The sequence below is a fragment of the Triticum dicoccoides genome, chromosome 4B, assembly GCF_002162155.2.
Source record: "Triticum dicoccoides isolate Atlit2015 ecotype Zavitan chromosome 4B, WEW_v2.0, whole genome shotgun sequence".
Lineage (NCBI taxonomy): Eukaryota > Viridiplantae > Streptophyta > Magnoliopsida > Poales > Poaceae > Triticum > Triticum dicoccoides.
Window position 1 is genome coordinate 589,897,013 of NC_041387.1, and position 23,528 is coordinate 589,920,540.

Sequence of the window (23,528 nt, forward strand, 5' to 3'; positions counted from 1 at the left end):
CGCATCCAGCTGAAGGTCCGGATGCCAAGACAACGCGAAGCAGAGTGCCATCTCTGCGCCGGCATGAGCGGCGGAGACGCGCCACTTGCCAAGGCGATCCGGCCCCATCTCCAACCAACGCACATGGTGTGTAAAGCTAGACGGAGTCCGGCCAGAGGGCCGCCGGCATCGCGGTTCCGGCCTGGGACAGCCACTCCATCTAGGTCCCCAAGACCAGCAGGCGGGCCTCAGCAGCAGCGATGATCTCCGGGAAGATCCAGTCTACCCGCGGATTCGTCCTGGACCCAGCGTCGCCGGTCGGGCCGCGCTGATAGCGGACGGCTTCCTCCGCCAGCCGCTGCGTCTCCGGGAAAGCCCCTGCCATAGAATAAGAAGCAAATTAGAAGAAGAACAACAAGGAAGAAAGATCGGATCCCGACCCAGCAAACTACAAGAAAAAGCACTTACTGGAGAAGGACTCTTCAAGGTGCTGCGCTTCGAGCAACGTACCACGCCGCTCCCGTTCATTGGCACGGTCGCGCTCCTCGAGCGCCTTCTCCAGGTCGGCTTCCTTGGCAAGAGCCGCCTTCAGCTCGGCGTCCTTGTTGTCGGCCGCATTCTCGGCCGCCTCCCGACGACGGGCCTCATCCTGCTGGGCCCCCTCAGCCGTGGTGACCTGCCCCCGCAGGCGATCCACCTCAGCCTGGAGCCGGCCCTTGTCGTCAGCCAGCTGGCCGTGCTACTGGTCCGCCTCCACCAGGGCCTGTTGCTTCTCCACCACCTTGGCGGATTCCGCCTTAAGGAGCTCCACCTTGGCCTCAAGGCGGCTCTTGTGACCCGCCAGCTGCTCATGCAGCCGGTTGGCCTCATCAAGAGACCGCCGGGCCGCGGCTGCCTCCGCCCGCGCCTGCGCCGCCTCGACGCCAAGATGGCTGGTGTAGGCAACGAGCCGGTCATAGTGATGACTGGCCCGGAGTAGACGAGTCCGCCAGGACAGCACCTCGGCTACGAAAAAGAAGAGTTCAGCAAATATGAAGACAAGACTTAAGATTTGGCCCAACTGTTACACAAATGGCCCGAATCTCGGGGCTACACCCCGTGGGTGCGCTAGTGCGCCCCCACTAGAAAAAAGCACAAGGATACCTGCGGCGACACGAAGCTCCTCCTCCTTGGCGGTGACCTGCTCCTCGAGCTCCCGGTGCTTGCCCAGGAGACGATTGTAAGCGGCGACCCGGAAGGCGTTGAGATGCTGAAGAAGACATAAGTCTGACCAAGGCCAACGCTCTAAAGATTCGACCCAACTACTACGTAGTTGGCCCGAACCTCGGGGGCTACACCAACTGGGTGCGCTGGCGCGCCCCCACAAAGAAGAAATCGCAAGAAAGGAAAGGCTTACCAGAATGGCGCTCTCCAGGTTGCGCGTCTGCTCCACCTCGGCCTGGGCGAAGGCCTTGAACCGGTCCGTCTGCCCGCGCAGGCGGCATCTGACAGCGTCCAGCACTGCCTCCTCCTGGGTCTGAGGCCTGAAGACTACGGCGCCCCCGCTCCACGCGGGCTGCGGCTCAGCGGCCCGGTGCCCTCCCTGCCAGGGCACCAAGGCGTGCTCCCCGCTGGCCGCTCCCAACACGGACATCACCTCCTTCAACGCTCCTCCCAGCGCCGTTGATGAGCCGGACGCTGGGACGCCCTGCGTCACCACCGCCGGTTCGGACACCGGGATGGCCTGCTGCACCACCACCAGCCCAGCTGCCGGGGTGGCCTCCGGCACCACCGTCTGTGGTGCCTCCTCCAGCACCGGTGGCATTTCCGGCACTGCTTCCCGTAGCGCCGGTGCCGCCTCCACCACCATCAGCCCCCGCTCACTCGACCATGTCGGCCCGCGGCGGGGTATCATCCCCCACCTCCACGACCTCCCGGTCAAGGATCACCACCTCAGCCCGGCCTCCACGGCCGCTCTCCCTCACCGCCGACGGCTCAAAGACCGTCGCTGCCAGCATCGTGCCCTCCGGCATCTCGCGCCAGGCTAGCTCCGCGCCGGCTCGCGCCCATGCCGCCGCCGCATTGGTCCAAGCACGGACCGACGCCGCCTCCAGCTCCGCCTTGGCCCTGTTCCTGTCCCGCCAGGCCAAGGCTTCGGCATCACTCGGGTCCAGGCCGAGGTACGAATCGGCCCGTCCCTCCACCTCGGTCGGTCGGCGAGGTCGAACCGGCTCCTGCGGACCGCGGTCCCTTCAGCGGCCGCGGCTTCTGCCGCCGCCCTCGCCAGCGCGATTGGCGACCTGAAGAAGAAGACAGAATAAGCCAAAAAGAAAACAAGACCAGCTCAACAACCCAGATGTGTGCGGAAGATAAAGCTTACCCCGACAAGACAGGGACCGGGGTTGGCCTCTAGTGCCCGGCACCGCGCTTCCTCTTGGCCGGCCTCCCGGCCCCGGCTGGGTCCACCGTGCGCTTCGGAGCCCGGGGTCGCGGCGCGATGCTATCTTTCCCGTGCGGGCGGCTCGGTGCCGCCCCATGAAAAGACCTAGCTCTGCCCGCGTCGCCGCCTCCCCCGCCCAACGCCACCGCACCAACAACCGGCGTCAGCATGGCCCGCACCATGCCACGGTCAGCAATTCAAGACACATGAAGAAAAACACAAGACTTACCCGCGGGACGCCCAGCGCCGGCGTCGCACTCGGCCACCTCCTCCCCGCCGTGGGCCACGGGCTCCTCTGGTGCCACCGGCGCCACCAGCGACGGAGCCCGGGCATAAGGATGCCGGATCGCGTTCAGAAGCACCTCCCGTGTCGCGTCAGGATGGATGAGAATGTGGGCAACAGCAAAGTAAGACGACCAGACACTCACCTGCGGAGCCGGGTTCGACTCGCTATACGGCGCCTTGCTGAACCGCCAGCCCTCTCCAAGGTTGGCCTTGGAGATGTCGTTCATGCTGCGCGCAATCTGCTCCGCAGACAGCCGCGTTGACCCCATGCGGTTGGGGTCTTGAAGGCCGACCATTTCACCGACGAGGCAGGAGCACCTCTGAAGCGGAAGGACCCGGCGCATGATGAACGCGGCGAGGAGGTCGGTGCCGGTGAGCCCCTCCTGCGTCCTCATCTCCATCACCAGATCGCGGAGATTGACAATCTCCTGCGATGGGCGCCTGAGCGAGTAGCCTCAGTTCGTCTTCGCCTGCGGCAAAGCGATGGTGAAGGGCGGAAGGTTGATATGGCCCGCACCAAGGTTGCGGACGTAGAAGAAGGAGTTCTGCCATTTCTTGGCAGAATCCTCGAGCGGGATCTTGGGGAAATCCACCCCCGACCGCTTCAAGATGACGGCGGCGCCGCAGTCGGTAAACTCCCCGGCCGACGGGCCCTGCTGCTTCAAGGAGAAGAAGCGCGCCCAGAGGTCGATCGTGGGCTCGACCCCCAGGTACCCCTCGTAGAGGGTAACGAAGCCGAAGAGCTGGACGATGGCGCCGGCGCCAAGATGATGCGGCTGGAGCCCAAAGAACTCCAGGAACGCGTGGAAGAAGGTGCCCGCCGGCAACCCAAACCCGCGCTCGAAGTGCATGAGGAAGACCACTCGTTCCTGCTCCTCGGGCCGAGGCATCTGCTCGCCGCGCGGCAGGCGGACGCCGACATCCATCTCCCGCGGCAGGCGCCGCGACGCCAGAAGTTGGGTGATGTCCTCGGTGGTGACATTCGAACCCATCCAGGAGCCCGACAGCAGCGCCATGGACGGAAGAAGGGGAAGGAGAAAGAAGATGGACGACGGAGGAGTTCTGCTCGGGACAGCGGGCGCATCTGTGCGTCGGTTGTGTAGAGCAGAACAAGAGCAAGAGGACAGGAGGGCGCGAGCGAGAATGATATCCGCCGCCCCCTTGCCCCCCTCAATTTATAACCCTCGTTTCGAACGTGGGGGAGTGGGATTGCCTACGCGCACCCGTTCCACTACCCCGCAATAAGTGTGCATGTACACACGCAGTAACTGTCTAGGGAAGAGCAACCGACCCGTGGACGCTGCAATAAATCCGCGTGCATGGGCCGTGGGTGCTCGGCGATGGGCCCCAGCCCGTCACCCAGTCTTGTCACGTGTGTGGCCTGTCAGGCCCCTCTGACTTCCGGGCACCATGTGGCGCCCGCGCAAAGCCCGAGGGACAGCCCCAGGATTCAACGGACTCCTCGGTTCCCACCACCGCCGGGGTACCGCAATCTGGTTTCTGAGAAAACCAGCACATAGTGGGTGTTGCCGGACCCGGCGCCCGCAGAATTCGCCTTGCTCAAGGGGGAAACTGCGAAGGCCCACTCATCCGAAGACGGTGGACCTTCACAGCTTCGGGGACTATTGTCGAGGGGATGAACCCCGGGCAGGCAACGGAACCATGATCCTTTTCAAAAATAGAGGGGCCCGCATCGCCCCTCAAACCGGCACGCGCCTGGCCGGGTTGCTCGACCTGGCAAGGCCCGCAACCCGGCCAAGCTCTCAGACCCGGCAAGGTACGTCGACCCAGCTTCAGCGATTGGCGCGAGATGACCCAACCCGGCGCAACCAAGGCTTCCCCAACAAGTCGACCCCACCCATGGCATGTACCGTAATCCAGTCACGGGTCAGCACCTGTCCCATCCAGGCCGTACGATGGGACGAGACTTCAATCACTGGTGACCAAGACAACAGTGCCTCCACCCATGCCTATGGTTAGCCGGAGCGTGGCAACAGTGCCCCTCACGTACCCGCTAACCAAGGCTGCCGTGGCAACAATGCTCCCGCCCTCGCCTCTGACAGCAGCAAGCGGCGACCTAACGGGGCATCACTGTACACGACTCGACTCGGCCTCACCCTGACGATCGACAAGACAACGCATAGTCCCCCTAGGCACGTGGGGCCCGCACCTAGGGGAACTCGGCGAACCACAAGCCCCCGGCAGGACCCAGCCCGGATTCCCGGGCGTCGACAACTCAGACCCACCGGCTCGGAGTATTACCATTGTATCCCTGGGGGGTCGGTCTATAAAACCCCCCAGAAGCCCACGCATACAGGGGCATGTGGTATGTGATGTATGTAGAGAACATGAACGAGTTAGCAACTAGCCACCAAAACAGCCACCCCAAAGAGAAGGGGCAGCCCAAGCCTTGGCCAGCTCCCTTCCTCTCCCATATAGCTCCAGGAGCAACATTGTACTATCGAACATCAAACTACACTTGGCAGGACTAAGGGTATTATCTCTCCAGAGAGCCCCAAACCTGGGTATGTCCGCCGGCCCGCACCGGCTCATGCCAACCCCGCCTCTGGAGCCCACCAGCGCCCTCGAGCCTCCTCCTCTCTTTAGCCATCCCTTGGCATCTGCCGTGCTCCCACCACGACAAGTATGGTAGCACATGATTTTCTTCGCTATGATAAGGAAAAGAGACTCATTTATAACCTGATATTTGACGAGGATAATTTTTGGATTGTTACCTTGCCTGCACCTATTTTGTTCGATCTTCATTCAGGCAGGTACTTTGTTTTGCTCGCGGATATTCACGCATATTGAAGGGGTACACGATTCCCAGATCCGGAGCCAGAGCCATCACCTGATCCATATCAGGAGTCTATTTATCAGTGGGATCTGCAGGAGCTCGCTAACCAGTGAATCCCCCAGGATCGTCCTCAGTACACCGTAGGGCTACTTTGAACCATGGGCTTAGACCAACTTAGGCAAAAAGCCTAAGCTTGGGGGAGTACGTATTTCTCACCGACATTACATTCATGTTCGCACACTCACTCTATTTGTCGGTGTTCATACTTTTTCATTGTATTTTCCATGCTAGTTTATTTTCTTTTCTTGCTTTCTTCTTGTGTGTTTGAAAAACTTTGAGAAAAACCAAAAAAAAATTAGTTATAGCTTCTAGGTAGTCTACTTTCCATGTCTATGTATTAGTAGTACTATTAAAGAAAACCCAAAAGATTTCTCGTTGTTCTTTTGCTTGTTGGGAGCTTTCCCATGTAAATTGTTTTTCTCGTTCTTTGAAATTCTTTTCTTTTCTTTGGGGGTCGAGAGGAGAAGACCATGATGAAAATGATGAGTGGCGCTTATATGCATTATTGTTGATCTAACGAAGAGCCCATATTACCTTGTCTTCTCCGTTGAATAAATGTTTGCAGATTCCAGCTTAGTCCAATGCACGTGCACTATTATTATTATTACCCACACCGTTCGGTCATGCAAGTGAAAGGCAATAATGACGATATATGATGAAATGATTGAGATGAGGAAAAGCTGGTATGAACTCGACCTATCTTGTTTTTGTAAATATAATTAGTTCATCGTTTCTGATTCAGCCTATTATGACTGAAACATGTTTGCAATGACAATTAGAGATTATAGTTACTCATGACATGCTTAATTAGCTAGGAGTTTATAATGGTTTACCTTGTGTGCCAACATGCTATTAAAATGGTTGTGATGTAGTATGATAAGATGGTATCCTCCTTTGAATGATTCGAGTGGCTTGACTTGGCACATGTTCACGCATGTAGTTGAAACAAAATCAACATAGCCTCCACGATATTTATGTTCATGGTGATTGATATCCTACTCATGCTTGCACTCATTGTTGGTTAATCTTAATGCATGTTTATGGATGTGTCGCTCTCTAGTTGGTCACTTCCCAGACTCTTTATAGCCTTCACTTGTACTAAGCGGGAATACTACTTGCGCATCCACTTCCATAAACCCCAAAGTTATTCCATATGAGTCCACCATGCATACCTATATGCGGTATTTACCTACGGTTCCAAGTAAATTTGCATGTGACAAACTCTAAACCTTCCAATGAAATTTTGTTTTGTATGCTCGAATCGCTCATGTAGCAACTAGAGTTGTCTATATCTTCCATGCTAGTTGGGGTATTCTCTTGATGAGTGGACTCCGCTCATCATTCACGAGAAAATGGCCGGTAACCGGGATTGCCCAGTCCCGTGCTCAAATCAAATAAAAATAATTGCAAACAAAACACCCCTGGGATTGTTGTTAGTTGGACAGTACCCGTTGTTTTGGACCAACCGTGGAATGTGCTTGTTGGTGGTGGGGGAGTATAAACTTTACCATTCTGTTTGGGAACCGCCTATAATGTATGTAGCATGGAAGATACCGATATCTCTTGGTTGTTATGTTGACAATGAAAGTATGCCGCTCAAAATATTATTTATCTCTATTTCAAAACTCGAGCTCTCGCACCTCTGTAAATCCCTGCTTCCCTCTGCGAAGGGCCTATCTATTTACTTTTATGCCGAGTCATCATCCTCTTATAAAAAGCACCAGTAAGAGAGCACCACTTTCATTTGTATGCATTGTTATTAATTGATACTGAGTATGACTGTGACTGATCTCTTTTGCCATGAATTACAATGTCTAGTCAGTCCTTGATCTTCACGGGTGCTCTGCATTTATGTTTTGCGGTCTCAGAAAGGGCTGGTGAGATACCATCTTATTATATCATATCACGAGTCTTTTGAGAAAGTGTTGTCATCTGAGATTTATTATTATTACTCGCTAGTTGATCATGACATTGATATGAGTAAACGTGAGACCTAAATGTTATTGTGAACATGGTTAGTTCATAATCTTCGTTGAAAACTTGAATGCTGGCTTTACATATTTGCAACAACAAGATCAAACAGAGTTTGTAAAAGTTTTTCTTTATCACTTTTAGTTTGTCAACTGAATTGCTGGAGGAAAAGTAATGGGTTAAGCTTGGGGGAGTTGATACGTCTCCATCGTATCTACTTTTCCAAACTCTTTTGCCCTTGTTTTGGACTCAAATTTGCATGATTTGATTGGAACTAACCCGGACTAACGTTGCTTTCAGCAGAACTGCCATGGTGTTATTTTTGTGCAGAAATAAAAATTCTCGGAATGGCCTGAAACTTCACGGAGATAAATTTTGGAATAAACAAAAAATATTGGCAAAAGAATCAGCCGAAGGGGGCCCACACCCTGGCCACAAGGGTGGGGGTGCGCCCTACCCCCATGGGTGCGCCCTACTACCTCGTGGCCCCCCTAGACCTCCACCGATCTCAAATCCAACTCCATATATTCATGTTCGGGGAGAAAAAAAGAGAGAAGGATTCATCGCATTTTACAATATGAGGCCGCTGCCAAGCCCTGTTCTTCCTCGGGAGGGCTGATCTGGAGTCCGTTTGGGGCTCCGGAGAGGGGAATCCGTTGCCATCATCATCATCAACCATCCTCCATCACCAATTTCATGATGCTCATCGTCGTGCGTGAGTAATCCCATCATAGGCTTGCTGGACGGTGATAGGTTGGATGAGATTTACCATGTAATTGAGTTAGTTTTGTTAGGGTTTGATCCCTAGTATCAATTATGTTCTAAGATCGATGTTGTTATGACTTTGCTATGCTTAATGCTTGTTGATACGTCCATTTTGCATCATGCTTTTATATCGATATTTATTGCATTATGGGCTATTATTACACGTTACGTCACAATACTTATGGCTATCCTCTCTTATTTTACAAGGTTTACATGAAGAGGGAGAATGCCGGTAGCTGGGATTCTCAGTTGGAAAAGGAGCAAATATTGGAGACCTATTCTGCACAGCTCCAAAAGTCCTGAAACTCCACGAAAATAATTTTTTCAATTAATGATAAATATTCAGCGGAAGAAATACCTGAGGGAGGGCACCCACCGTCCATGAGTGTGGGGGCGCGCCCTACCCCCCTGAGCGCCCCCTGCCTCGTGGGCCACCTGGCAGCCCTCCAGTGCCCGTCTTCTGCTATATGAAGTCTTTTACCCTAGAAAAAAATCATAAGCAAGCTTACGGGACAAAACTCCGCCGCCACGAGGCGGAACCAATCTAGGGCTCCGGCGGAGCTGTTCTGCCAGGGAAACTTCCCTCCGAGAGGGGGAAATCATCACCATCGTCATCACGAACGATACTCTCATCAGGAGGGGGTCAATCTCCATCAACATCTTCACCAGCACCATCTCCTCTCAAACCCTAGTTCATCTCTTGTATCCAATCTTTGTACCAAAACCTCAGATTGGTACCTGTGGGTTGCTAGTAGTGTTGATTACTCCTTGTAGTTGATGCTAGTTGGTTTATTTGGTGGAAGATCATATGTTCAGATCATTAATGCATATTAATACCCCTGTGATTATGAACATGAATATGCTTTGTGATTAGTTACGTTTGTTCCTGAGGACATGGGTGAAGTCTTGCTATTAGTAGTCATGTGAATTTGGTATTCGTTCGATATTTTGATGAGATGTATGTTGTCTATCCTCTAGTGGTGTTATGTGAACGTCAACTACATGACACTTCAGCATTATTTGGGCCTAGAGGAAGGCATTGGGAAGTAATAAGTAGATGATGGGTTGCTAGTGTGACAGAAGCTTAAACCCTAGTTTATAAGTTGCTTCGTAAGGGGCTGATTTGGATCCATATGTTTCATGCTATGGTTAGGTTTACCTTAATACTTATTTTGTAGTTGCAGATGCTTGCAATAGGGGTTAATAATAAGTGGTATGCTTGTCAAAGAAAGGGCGGTACCCAAGCCCCGGTCCACCCACATATCAAATTATTAAAGTAACGAACGCGAATCATATGAGCGTGATGAAAACTAGCTTGACTATATTCCCATGTGTCCTCGAGAGCGCTCTTCTCATTGTAATAACTTGTCCAGGCTTGTCCTTTGCTACGAACAGGATTGGGACACCTTGCTGCACCTTATTTACTTTCATTGCTTGTTACCCGTTACAAATTATCTTATCCCAAAACTATATGTTACCTACAGTTTCAGCGCTTGCAGAGAATACCTTACTGAAAACAGTTTGTCATTTCCTTCTCCTCGTTGTTGGGTTCGACACTCTTACTTATTGAAAGGACTACGATAGATCCCCTACACCTGTAGGTCATCAAGACTCTTTTCTGGCGCCATTGTTGGGGGGTGAAGCGCCTTTGGTGAGTGGAACTTGGTAAAGGAACATTTATATTGTGTGCTGAAATTTATTGTCACTTGTTACTATGGAACATAATCCTTTGAGGGGCTTGTTCGGGGTATTTTCACCCCGACCAGTAGAGCAAAGAGTTTCTCCTCAACCTACTGAACCTACTGAAACTGTTTACTTTGAAATTCCTTCGGGTATGGTAGAGAAACTGCTAGCTAATCCCTTTGCAGGAGATCGAACATTGCATCCCGATTTACACCTTATCTATGTGGATGAAGTTTGTGGATTATTTATGCTTGCAGGTATGCCCGATGATGTTATTAAGAAGAAGGTTTTCCCTTTATCTTTGAAGGGAGACGGAGTGACATGGTATAGGCTATGTGATGATATGGGATCTTGGGACTATAAACGATTGAAATTGGAATTTCACCAGAAGTTTTATCATATGCACCTTGTTCATCGTGATCGCAATTTATATATATATATATATATATATATATATATATATATATATATATATATATAATATTTGGCCTCGCGAAGGAGAAAGCATCGCTCAAGCTTGGGGGGGCTTAAGTCAATGTTATATTCATGCCCCAATCATGAGATCTCAAGAGAAATGATTATTCAAAACTTTTATGCTCGACTTTCTCTCAACAATCGCACCATGCTTGATACTTCTTGTGTTGGGTCTTTTATGATGAAGACTATTGAATTCAAATGGGATTTATTGGAAAGAATTAAATGCAACTCTGAAGATTGGGATTCCGGCGATGGTAAGGAGTCAGGTATGACACCTAAGTTTGATTGTGTTAAATCTTTTATGGATACCGATGCTTTTCGTGGATTTAGCACTAAATATGGACTTGACTCTGAGATAGTAGCTTCCTTCTGTGAATCATTTGCTACTCATGTTGATCTCCCTAAGGAGAGGTGGTTTAAATATAATCCTCCCATTGAAGTAAAAGTAGTTGCACCTGGTACAGTTGAAGAAAAGACTATCACTTATAATGATCCTATTGTTCCTACTACTTATGTTGAGAAACCACCTTTCCCTGTTAGGATAAAGGATCATGCTAAAGCTTCAACTATTGTTCGTAAGAGTAATACTAAAACATATACACCTCCTAAGCAAATTAAAGTCGAACCTAGTATTGCTATGGTTAAAGATCTCTTGGCTGATAATATTGATGGGCATGTTATTTACTTCTGTGAAGAAGCTGCTAGAATTGCTAGACCTGATACTAAGAATAAACATAGACCTGTTGTAGGCATGCCTGTTATTTCTGTTAAAATAGAAGATCATTGTTATCATGGCTGTCGGGGAAACTGATCCACGAACACCTATGGGACCGGCGGACCGAGCCCCTTTCGGTTCGGCGGGGGGCGGAGGTCGCACGAAGAGCAGATCAAGGCGAAGCACACGAGCAGTTTACCTAGCTTCGGAGCTCTCCGGAGAGATAATACTCCTACTGCTGCTTGTTTGATTGTATTGTGTTCTTGCTCTAGAGAGCTAAGTGTTTTCTGGCTTCGAAATGATCCGAACCTTCCGAACCAGTTGAACCCCCTCTACATTGCGCATGGGCCTCCTTTTATATGTACAAGGGGTCACCGACAGGTGGCAACGCAGAGAAGGGTAAAAACGTAAAAAGGGTGCGGTTGGCACAGCTACCTGCACAGTGCATCCTACCTAACCCTGACGGCAGGGGACAAGGGCATTAAATGCCCGTCTGTGTCGCCTAAACAGTGTAAAAAAGGACCGTCAGGGGCGCCACTGTCTGCCACGATGGTGATCTTGTCAGCATCACATGCCACCGCTTACCGCTGGCTGCACAGCCTCCCGCCACGCGTGCCTGGAAAGGCCCCCAAGGCGACACGTTGGTGGATGCGCTGGAGCGTGGGCACAAAGTGGCCGCTTGCCGCGGCAAGCGCCTTGCCGCGGTCGTGGTCTTGTCGCGCCCGGAAGCTTGTCACTCACCGGGCCTTGACGGGATGCGTGGCGCGTCGCGACAAGTTCATTGAGATGCCTCGGTTGGCCTTCCCGGCAAGCTCCTCTTGCCGGGGCCTTGTCCTCTTGACTTGAATACTTTGTTCTTGAATGGCTCCAAAGGAGCCACGGAGTACCTTGGCGGTCACCCAGCAAGCCCTTGCCGCGGGGCGCTGCGACTGCCCGTGCACAAGTTCGGGGTACTAGGGTACCCCTACTCTAGTACACCGACAGGAGCCCCCGGGCCTGGGCCACACACGGTGCCGAGCGCTGTTGGGCCTGGCCCAAGACAGGGCACGGGCACGCGTGGCCCAGGTAATGCCGAATCTTGCTCCGTATCCACCGCGCCCTCCCCCAACGGCACGCGCTGAATGCGGCATCGTGGGAGAGATCGTGGGGGGTGCTTTATTCGGAAGGGCGAAACATCCGCCCCCTCCCTCTTTATAAGAAGGGGAAACAGGGGCAGTTTCCCCACTTCGCCATTTGTTGCTTCGACCTCGAAAATCTCCGCCGCTCCCCCTTTCTTCTCAAAGCCGAAAGAGAGCAGCGCTCCGCCCCCCGTCGCCACCAGCACCACCAACGCCGTCGACCTCTCCTACCACTTCCGCCATGGCTCCGAAAGCCGACAAGGGGAAGGGCGTGAAGTCAGCCGAAGCGCAGCGGCTCGCGGCGCTGCGGAAGGAGCGGGCCCTCTTCCCCCCTCAGCTCGGCGCCAAGGAGCTGAGGGAGTACTACTACCTTTTCTGGTCGACGGAGACGCGGGTGCACCCGCGCACGAGGGTACTCCCGGCCACTGCCTCGGAGCTAGCTCCAAACGGGTATCCATTCTTCGCGCTGTTCTTCTATTGCGGGCTCTGCCCGCCCTTCTCGGAGTTCTTCTGTGATATCATGAACACATACGGGCTCCGCCTCCTAGATTTCACCCCCAATGCCGTTCTGACCATGGCGGTTTTCGCACATCTATGCGAAAACTTTGTCGGAGTCCACCCAAACGTAGCCCTCTTCCGCCACTTCTTCATGCCCCGAGTCAAGAGAGGAGAGCCCCTTGCCGGAGGAATCGCCTGGATCTCGAGAGTCGGCAAGAAAGAAGCCTATCTGGAGGGAGAGCTTCGCAGCAAATGGGAGGAGTGGAGAGCGGAGTGGTGCTGGATCGTCGAGGAGAACCCGCAGCCGTTCACTGTCGTGCGCCAAGCCCCAATAGTACGCGGCAACGATTGGAGCAACGTGGCCCCGGAAGACGAGAGGCTGAAGATGGGAGTCACCCGAATTCTTCGCCTTAGGCTTGCCGGGCTCACTATAGGCGCTGTCGGCGCAGATTTCCTTCGTCGCCACATCGCCCCCCTGCAGGAGAGAGGGAGGCCTGCCTGGGAGTTCAAGAACTCGGCGGACATCATGAGGCTGCGCCCAGGCCTCAACTTCAATTTCACCATCCTGGAGCTGGATGCGATGCTCCTGGAGCTGTTCAAGCGTGACCCTCAGCACCCATTCATGTTGCCGAGGAGCGTAGTCCCGTTGTGCAACAATTCTTCACTTGACCGGATCCGCGCGATGATGCCATTGTGCGATTCGCACGGAATCGCCCCAAATTGGCAAGAGCCTGCGGATGACGTCGTGCGGGTGTTCTTCGACAGCCTAGAGGAAGTGCTGATCCGCGCCGACGAGCAGAAGAGCCTCACCCGTGACACTACCGATGCGGAGCTGCAGCGCATCGCCACTAGGACGGAAGAGGCTGCGGCAGCAGCTGCCGCGGGCGAGTTCGGGTTTACTGAGGAGGAGGCAGAGGCAGCAGAGGCGGCAAGCCTTGCCGAGCGTGAGGAGTTCGCCGGCGAGGAAGATCTTGCCGGCCCCGAAGCTGAGCCGAGCGAGCCCGGCGAGGAAGAGCCCGAGCCTTCAGACAGCCTGCCGCAAGTGGAACCCCCGGCTGCACCAAGAAGGCGCCTCCGCAGGGCCGGGGACGTAGCGGGGCGGCAGACGGGTCAACAGATGCCGAGCCGCGCGACACGCTCTACCGCGGCAAGCACCGTTGCCGCAGGAGCGCCTCACGTCACTGAAGCAACTAGAGCGAGACCTTCCCGGTCCACCGCCGCCGCTCCCGCCAAGCGGGCAAGGGAGCCCACTCCTTCGCCTCGCCACACCGGAGGGGAGCCGGACTTCGATCTCTCCGCGCTCAGCTCCAATGATGAAGAAGAAGAGTAAGCTTTCTTGCTGTCCTCATAGTTCTTCAATCTTGTCGCTTTCATTCTGTATCTGACTTGCTTCGATCTGAATCCATTCCTTTTCAGGACGCTGGCCCAGAGAGTGGCGAAGAGGGCCAAGGCCTCGGGGATTGTCATCGAAGACGATCCCACCGTGTCAGCAGGGGGCGTGTCTGAGCCCACCTTGACGGACCTGGCAACTACTCCCCAAAGCAGCCCCCAGCGCAGCCCCCAGCGTAAGTTTATAAATTACTTCCCGCCGTCAAGTGCGCATGGGTGCTCTTTTCTCTTACTGATATCTTGATTGTTGGATTTGTGCAGGAGCAGAGCAGCCTCACCAGGAGGGCCCGGAAGCCGCCCCCGAAGCGCCATCTGCTTTGACTACACCGCCAAGGGTAGAGTCCCCGGCAAGGGAGCGTTCTCCGGCAAGGGAGAACTCTCCAACAAGGGCCAATTCTCTGGCAAGGGAAGACACCAGTGATCCTCCGGCGGCTGAGACCGCGACCGCAGATCCCAGCACAGGTAACCCACTTGCCTAAAAACTTGCCCTTGGGCTTTTCTTCTTGTTCTGACTTTCTTTTTGCATATTTGCTTGACTTCTCTCCCTTCTTCATTCTTCAGATCCATCCGCCACAGAGTCGATGGAAACCGAAGCCGCTGAAGGAGAGGCCGACGCTGATGAGCCCGCTGGCGAAGAGGCCGCCAAGGCTGCCGCCGCAGAAGCCGGCGAGGGATCCGGCGATCATACTGACGGCCCCGAGGCCGCAGGAGCGCCAGGCACTGCACCGACCACCGATCCTCCCGCCGCTACCGCAGAGCCAGACTCCGAGGAGCCTCAGCCCGGCGCCTACTTGAAGGTCGGCGATGGCGTCTTCATCAAGCTGCCTTGGGCTTCGAGCTCTAGGGCGCCGGTCGAGGGAGAAACCTTTGACGGAGAGGTGCTCGCTTCCGCCGGCTTGGCACTGGTTGACGCGCCATGTAGCAGCGACGAGCCTGAAGAGGAGCGGCTGCTGCGGAAGCTGACGTTGCTCTACCACGCCCGACAAGCCACACTGGCTTCCCGAGAAGCGCTTGTCGCGAGAGCGGGAGTCGATATCGAGAAGCGTGCAGAGGAGCTCCGGGATCTCAGGCAGGAAACTCTCCGGAGCTTGGCAGAGGAGCGGGAGTAAGTCGCTGAAGAGAGGAAGGCCTTCCTCCTCGCGAAGGCTGAGGTTGAAGAGCAGCAGCGGCTTGCTGCCGAGAGGCTATCTGCGCAGGAGGGAGAGTTGGCGCAGCGCAAGGTGAACCTTGACAGCCACGAGGAGGAGCTCGCCGCACGGGAGCAAGCCATTGGAGGCGCTCTCCAAGAAGCAACGGATGCTGCCGCGGCTGCCGAGACCGCAAGAAAGAGATGGAGGCGAAAGTGGCGCAACTCGAGGCCAATCTCAGGACAAGCGGCGAGGAACTAGCCGCGCTTAAGCGCGAGCACGAGAAGGATGCTGCCGCCCATGGTGAGCTGCAAGGTCTTCTCGCTGAGAGGAGCAAGGAGCTCAGCGCCGCCAAGGACTCCAACGCGGATCTCGAGCTGAAGCTGGCCACGCTGACGCAGACGCTGGACGCCGCCAAGGAGTGAGAGGTGACCTTGTCGGAGAAGATCAAGGCCGACGAGGCACTGCTGGCGAGCATTGCCGTCACCCAGAACTCGTTCAGGGAGACGGTGGAGCACTGGACCGAGGGTCTGGTGAATATCGCCGCAGTCATCGACGGGGAGCTGGCGCAGCTGGGGATGGAGATCTTCGTGTACTCTTCCGGCGAGCATCTCCAACCCAGCGCCAAGCTCAGCCTGTTCTTCAAGGGCGTGGCGACGGCCCTCCAGCGGCTTCGGAAGAGGATCCCAAAGCAACTGGCCGACGAGTCACGCAAGATTTGCGCGGGAGTTCTTCAGAAGGTGCTGGTGAAGGTGGCTTTCCGCAACCTGGGCCTCAACCTCACCAACGTCCTCAGATCCTTGCCGCCCGACGCCGATCTGGAAGCGCTCAAGGCCCTTGTCGCACCCATTGTGGACAGGGTGAGCAAGATCAGGAGGGTTGAGGGTGGTCGCGTAGACTAGGCCGCCCGTTTTATCTTTTTCCTTGTCGCTGCTAGTCATGTCATGGGAACAATGTGTTAGAGCTGCGACAAGTTATCTTGTAATATAACTTTATTTTGGATAATGATCGCTATGTTATTTCCTTTACTACATCCCTTGCTTTGTATGTTTTACCCTACGCTTCTAGGGAACTTGTCGGCGCAGGCACCCGAGCCGCGAGCGCTGAGTGCAGGACGTCAGCAGCCTGCTGGCGGTGCCGCTCCGACAAGAAACCTTGTCGCGACTAGTTGCAGCACACTTAAGTTGTTAAGCGGACTCGAAACAAAGTAAGGGCTCATCTAGCTATGAGTTGGTTCCTCCGCGCACAGGTTTTCCATACAAAGCACAGTCGTTCGAGGAAGATAACTTAAAAATTAAAAGCTAATTGCTCAGACTTTGGCAACTTAGCTTTTCTGTCGTTTGCTTCCCAGCAAGGCGAATCTTCCTTTAATGACGCCTGGTCCACACCATTATCTTCTCCTTCCCCACCGGCAAACTTGTGCGCGAGGGAACCTTCTTTTCCTTTGTTTTAGAAGAAAGAAAGAAGAGAAAATAAAGATATGGGGCCTTGCGGCTCGTCATTGCTTACCGGGGGTAGGTGCTGCACAAAGTGTCAGATAATGTATGCAAGAAAGAATGTAATGCATAAAATTGACAAGATGCGCGGAGCACATGAACTTTACTTATGCACGGGATCTGCGCCCGGCTTTGTACAAAGGATTACATGCAACATCGGCAAGACTTGTACAAAAGGTGGTTGCCGGAACAAGTTCCGGCAACCGCGCCCTACGGGTAAAACTTGCGAAGATGCTCAATGTTCCAGGAGTTGCTCACCGGAATGCCATCTTCGGTCTCAAGGCGGACATCGCCAGGCCTAGTGACTCGTTTCACCCGGTAAGGGCCTTCCCACTTCGGCGTCAACTTGTTGGAATTCTTGGCGGACTGAATGCGCCGAAGAACAAGGTCGCCTTCCTCGAAGCTTCTGGCATTAACTTTGTGGCTATGGTAGCGGCGCAAAGCTTGCTGGTATCGAGCAGCTCGTACAGCAGCCTGAAGACGATCCTCCTCAAGGAGCAGCGCGTCATCTTGTCGCAGCTGCTCTTACTCAAGCTCATCATAAGCGAGCACTCGAGGTGACCCGTATACGAGTTCCGTGGGGAGAACTGCCTCTGCTCCATAGACTAGAGCGAAAGGCGTCTGGCCAGTGGCTCGATTTGGCGTCGTCCTGATCGACAAAAGAACCACCGGCAGCTCCTTGATCCAGTTTCTTCCGCACCTGCGCAGCCTGTCGAAAGTCCTAGTCTTGAGCCCACGCAGCACTTCAGCATTTGCCCTCTCCGCTTGACCGTTGCTTCTCGGATGAGCAACAGAAGCGAAGCAGACCTTGGCGCCAAGATCTTGGACGTACTGCATGAAGGTGCGGCTCGTGAATTGCGTGCTGTTGTCGGTGATGATCCTGTTAGGTATCCCGAAACGGCAAACAATCGACCTGAAGAACTTGACTGCTGACTGTGCTATCACCTTCTTCACTGGTTCCACTTCCGGCCACTTCGTGAACTTGTCGATTGCAACGTACAAGTACTCGAAGCCCCCGACAGCTCGGGGGAAAGGGCCGAGGATATCGAGCCCCCAGACCGAGAATGGCCAGGATAAAGGGATCGTCTGGAGAGCTTGGGCTGGCTGACGAATCTGCTTGGAATGGAACTGGCACGCTTCACACTTGGTTACTTGTGCAGTTGCATCCTGGAGGGCTGTCGGCCAAAAGATACCTTGCCGGAAAGCTTTGCCGGCAAGTGCTCTTGCGCCAATGTGGTGACCACATATGCCTCCATGTATCTCTGCCAACAGCTTATGTCCGTTTTCCCGGCAAATACACTTCAATTTCACACCGTTGAGTCTTCTTCTGTACAGAATGTTGTCGACAAACTGGTACATACTTGACTGCCGGGCTACTTTTTCCGCTTCTTCTTGCTCTTCGGGAAGTTCTCCTGTCTGGAGGAAACGGACAATTTGTTGTGCCCATGCTGGAGCTTGTGGCTCGACAACAAGGACTAAAGGCACATCTAGTGCTGCGGGAACATCCGCTTCTACGGCGAGAACCTGCGGCTCAGCCGGAGCTTGATGTTCCCCGGCAAGCTTGCCGGAACAAAGCTTGTCGGGAGCGTCTGCTTCGACGGAACAAACCATAAGGCTTGCCAGAGCAGACTGCTCCTCAGCGCCCTTGGTGCTGATCCTGGGGACCTTCTTGGCGGCGGCTTCGGGGAGCTCTGCCGGAAAGTAGTATCCAGAAACCAACTTTCTCTTCTTGCTCTGTCCAGTTGACGGTGTCACGGATGGTTGAGTCAGCTTGAGCACAAAGATCCCTGGTTCCACAGGTAACTTAAGTGCGGCGCACTTTGACAGGCCATCAGCAATGTCATTCTGAGCTGTTGGAACATGTTCCATCTGTAGGCCGTCAAAGTGCTCTTCTATCTTTCTCACTTCATCAACATAAGCTTCCATCAACGGACTCTGATAATTCTTGTTCACTTGGCGGACGACAAGCTGTGAGTCTCCCCTGACAATGAGTTTCTTGATCCCAAGGTCTGCCGCGATCCTGAGACTGGCAAGCAAACCTTCATACTCTGCAGTATTGTTTGTTGCTTGCTCCTTGGGAAAGTGCATCTGGACTACGTACTTGAGGTGCTCTCCGATGGGTGCGACAAGCAGCACGCCCGCACCGGCGCCTTGCAGCGAGAAGGCACCATCAAAATACATCAGCCACTCTTTGCTTGCTTCCTTGATGGGGATGCTTGTCTCTGGAATCTCTTCATCTGGTGTTGGCGTCCACTCTGCTATGAACTCTGCCAATGCTCTGCTTTGGATAGTTGAAGTGCTTTCAAACTTGAGGCCAAAGCTTGACAGTTCCAGTGCCCACTCGACAATCCTGCCTGTTGCTTCTGGATTTTGCAGTATCCTCTTCAACGAAAGCGAGTGACAACTGTGATCTCATGTGCTTGGAAGTAATGGCGCAGCTTTCTCGAGGCCATGAGAAGGCCGAAAAGCAACTTCTGCACACCAGAGTACCTTGTCCTAGCCCCCTGCAAAAGGGAACTGACAAAGTAAACTGGGTGCTGCATCATTCTCTTCTGCATCTCCTTATGCGTCTGCGCAGATCCATCTTTGTCGGGACCAGAGCTTGCCGGATCAGAGCTTGTCGGTGAAGCCCCCTGCTTGTCGTTGGATGCATCTGCCGTGGTTGCTGGCTCATCATCTGCCTCCCTCTCCGCCACTAACGCAGCACTAACCACTTGATTGGTTGCCACTATATACAGCAGCAACTTCTCTTGTGGCCTAGGTGCGACAAGTGTTGGAGTGGAGGACAGGTATCTCTTCAAGTCCTGCAGCACAGCCTCCACTTCCGGAGTCCATTTCATTGGACCTGCCTTTTTCAATATCTTGAAAAATGGCAGGGCGCGCTCAGCAGATCTAGAGATAAACCTGCTGAGAGCAGCCACGCAACCGGCAAGTCTTCATACATCCTTGACGCGCTTTGGTGCTTCAATCTGCTCAATGGCATTGATCTTGTCGGGATTGGCTTCAATCCCCCGCTGAGACACAAAGAACCCGAGAAGCTTGCCGGAAGGGACTCGAAACACACACTTCTCGGGGTTCAGCTTGAGGTTAATCTTGCGCAGATTCGCAAAGGTTTCATCCAAATCTTGGATCAGGGTCGCTTTGTCCTTGCTCTTAACCACTATGTCATCCATGTAGGCCTCCACATTTCTGTGCATTTGCGGCTCAAAAGCGTGATGGACTACCCTTGCAAATGTTGAACCAGCATTCTTCAAACCAAAGGGCATCCGTACAAAACAGTATGTGCCACATGGGGTAATGAACGCGGTTTTCTCCTCATCCTCTTCTGCCATGAAGATCTGATGGTATCCTGAGTATGCATCAAGAAATGAAAGCAAGTCACATCCGGCTGTGGAGTCAACAATTTGGTCGATGCGTGGCAAGGGAAATGGGTCCTTGGGACAAGCTTTATTGACATCGGTAAAATCGATACAAAGCCTCCATTTCCCGTTGGCTTTGCGCACGACAACAGGATTGGCCAACCACGTAGGATGGAGCACTCCTCTGACAAGGCCTGCTGCTTCCAACTTCTTGATTTCTTTTGCAATGAATTCTTGGCGCTCCACTGCTTGTTTCCTAACTTTCTGCTTGACGGGCCGCGCATGAGGACAGACGGCAAGATGGTGCTCGATTACTTTCCTGGGAACACCGGGGATGTCAGACGGTTGCCACGCAAACACGTCGACGTTCGCCCGCAGGAAAGCAACGAGCACGCTTTCCTATTTAGGATCGAGCGTGGCACTGATGGTGAAGGTACCACCAGTGACGTCCTCCTTGGCGGACACCTTCTTGGTCTCTGGTGGAGCTGCCATTGCCTTCTTACACTTGCCGGTGGAGCTCGATGGTGCGTCCTCGACGGTAGCGCAGCACTCCGAAGAGGTGCGCTTGCCGGAGTGGGCATCAGAACTCTTGCCGGACTTGGTCTTCTTCTTCCCCCCGGGAGCTTCAGCGGCAAGTGGTTTGCGATCTGTTGCGGCCGTTGCCTCCCGGTAGATCTTGTCGGCGCAGATAACAGCATCCTTCTTGTCGCCAAGGACAGAGATGACGCTTATCGGGCCTGGCATCTTCAGTACGTTGTATGCATAGTGAGAGGCTGCCATGAATTTGGCGAGTGCTGGACGGCCGAGTATCCCATTGTAAGGCAATGGGAAGTCAGCAACGTCAAAAGTGACCCTCTCAGTCCTGAAGTTCAGCTCGCTGCCAAATGTTACCGGCAACGTGACCTTTCCCTTCGGCTTGCTCCTTCCCGGATTGATTCCTTGAAATGTGCCGATCTCTTCGAGCTCGCTGTCAGGGATCTGGAGTTTCTGGAGCACCGCGGAGGAGATCAGGTTCAAGCCGGCCCCGCCGTCAACTAGCATCTTTGTGACCTTGAGGTTGCGGATAGTTGGTGAAACCAACATCGGCAAGCACCCGACCGCAGTTATGCGATCTGGGTGGTCCTCAATATCGAAGATGATAGGCGTGCTGGACCATTTCAGAGGCCTGCGCGACTCGACTGGTGGTTCTGCCGCATTGACTTCCCGCACCCATTGTTTGAGCTGGCGGTGTGAAGTATGCAGAGAAGCACCGCCATCAACGCACAGGACCTTTGTGGCTTTCTGGAACTCCTACTCATCAGTCTCATCATCATCCATGTCTTCGTCGTCGTCGTCATCTTCATCCTTGTCGCGGCCACGGGGAGGTCTGTCTCCTTGCCACTGCTTGGCCTTGCCGCGGCGTCCTCCTCGGCCAGGACGTTTCTTGCCGGATCCTCCAGCACCTTCCTGGGCCTTCTCCTTGTCGCGCCGCTCGTATTCAGCCTTCTACTGCTCGACAAGCTGCTCAACTTTCTTGCAGCTCTGGAGGTCATGGCCCTTGGTGCGGTGGATCTTGCAGTACTGTTTGTTGGTGCCATCCTGCTTGTCGGCGACCGCCACAGCCTCTGCGGCAATCTCCTTGCCGGAGCTACCAGCTTTGGCTTTCTTGGCGCCACCTCCGTTGCCGGACTGCTCGACAACTAGCACCTCTTTGCCTTTCTTCTTTCTGTTATTCCGCCGCTGGTTTTTCCTTGCCGGGGCGATATCCTCACTGTCAGATCCTCCGGCTCCTATATTCTCTCCGGGGAGTCTCCTTCCTTCCTCAGCACGTGCACACTTGTCGGCCAGAGCATATAGCTCACTGACATCTCTGATCTTGCACATCGCCATCTCCTCCCGCATCCTGCGGTTTCGCATGTTCTGATGAAACGCGCTGATTACCGCGGCAGGGTGGATGTCTGGGATGTTGTGCTGTACGTTGCTGAATCTCTGTATGTACTTGCGCAGGGGTTCTCCTTCCTTCTGGGCGAGCAGATGAAGGTCACTCTCTTGTCCATGAGGCTTGTGGCCGCCTGTGAAGGCGCCGACAAACTGATGGCACAGGTCAGCCCAGGAGGATATGGAGTTGTCCGGCAAATGCATGAGCCAGGATCTGACATTGGGCTTGAGCACCAGTGGGAAGTAGTTGGCAAGGATCTTGTCGTCTCGCCCCCCGGCAGCTTGCACCGCGATGGTGTAGATGCTGAGGAACTCTGATGGATGCATCTTGCCGTCGTACTTCTCTGGTACATCTGGTTTGAAATTCTTCGTGCTGGGCCACTGGACCTGCCGCAGCTCACGAGTGAACGCAGGGCAACCTACCGCGTACGGCAAGTCGCCTGGTTCCCCTGGCGCATGCATGTCAACAGAGGGCCCAACACGCTTGTCGGATTGACGTCGCGCTTCCCTTCGGCTCTCGATGCGAGTACGAGCATCTTCTTGTTGCCTATCTTGAAGAACTTGGCGCTGATCGCGACGAGCTCGTGGATCTGACGATGCGGTGGAGTCACTATCGAGGTGGATCCGGCGAGTCGGTGATCTTGGCCTTCAGGGTGGAGAGTGCATGGTGGTTGCACCCCCACCAGTTTCGTCCCCACCGGCTCGTGCCTGGCAGTCCTGCCGCAGCAGCGATGTATTCGGCTGCCGTGGAGTGTCGCCGTTGGCGTAGCCGATAAGGCTCTGAATGGTGGCCCTCCATTCGTCGATCTTGTCCAACGTCGGAGGGTAATCCAGGAGTAGCTGAGCTCGCGCTCAAGCTTCCGTTGGAGTGGTGGGCGGTAGTGGCGAACGGCGCGAGGAGCGGGATGTGCTCGGACTCCTAACTATGTTAGAAGGAGCAGTATCCCGTCCAAGCGACCGTGCCTCACTCGTGCCAGCATGTTGGTGTGCACGCTGGTCTTGAGCGCCCCGAGACCCACCAGCTTGATCTTGGTCCAACAAGCGTATGGTACTGCGAATACCATGACGCTGTCGGTCCTGCGCCTCCTGAGAGGGATGCGGCGGATGTGAAGACACCAAGGTTTGTGCAGCCTTGTCCTTGGACCTGGCAGCACCGTGAGCTTCCTCGTCGATGTCTGTTCTTCCACCAGCGTCAACCCCACCACCCGTTTGTTCTGGTGGCGGTGAGATCAACGCGGACGGAACAACTGCCTCCGAAGCCTTCTTCTTCAGTGGCATGTTGATGAAGAAAACGAAGATCTAGCTCGTGTGAACGCCGGATCAGGTTCACACAATCTCGACGCCCCCTACCTGGCGCGCCAAAGATGTCGGGGAAACTGATCCACGAACACCTATGGGACCAGCGGACCGAGCCCCTTTCGGTTCGGTGGGGGGCGGAGGTCGCACGAAGAGCAGATCGAGGCGAAGCACACG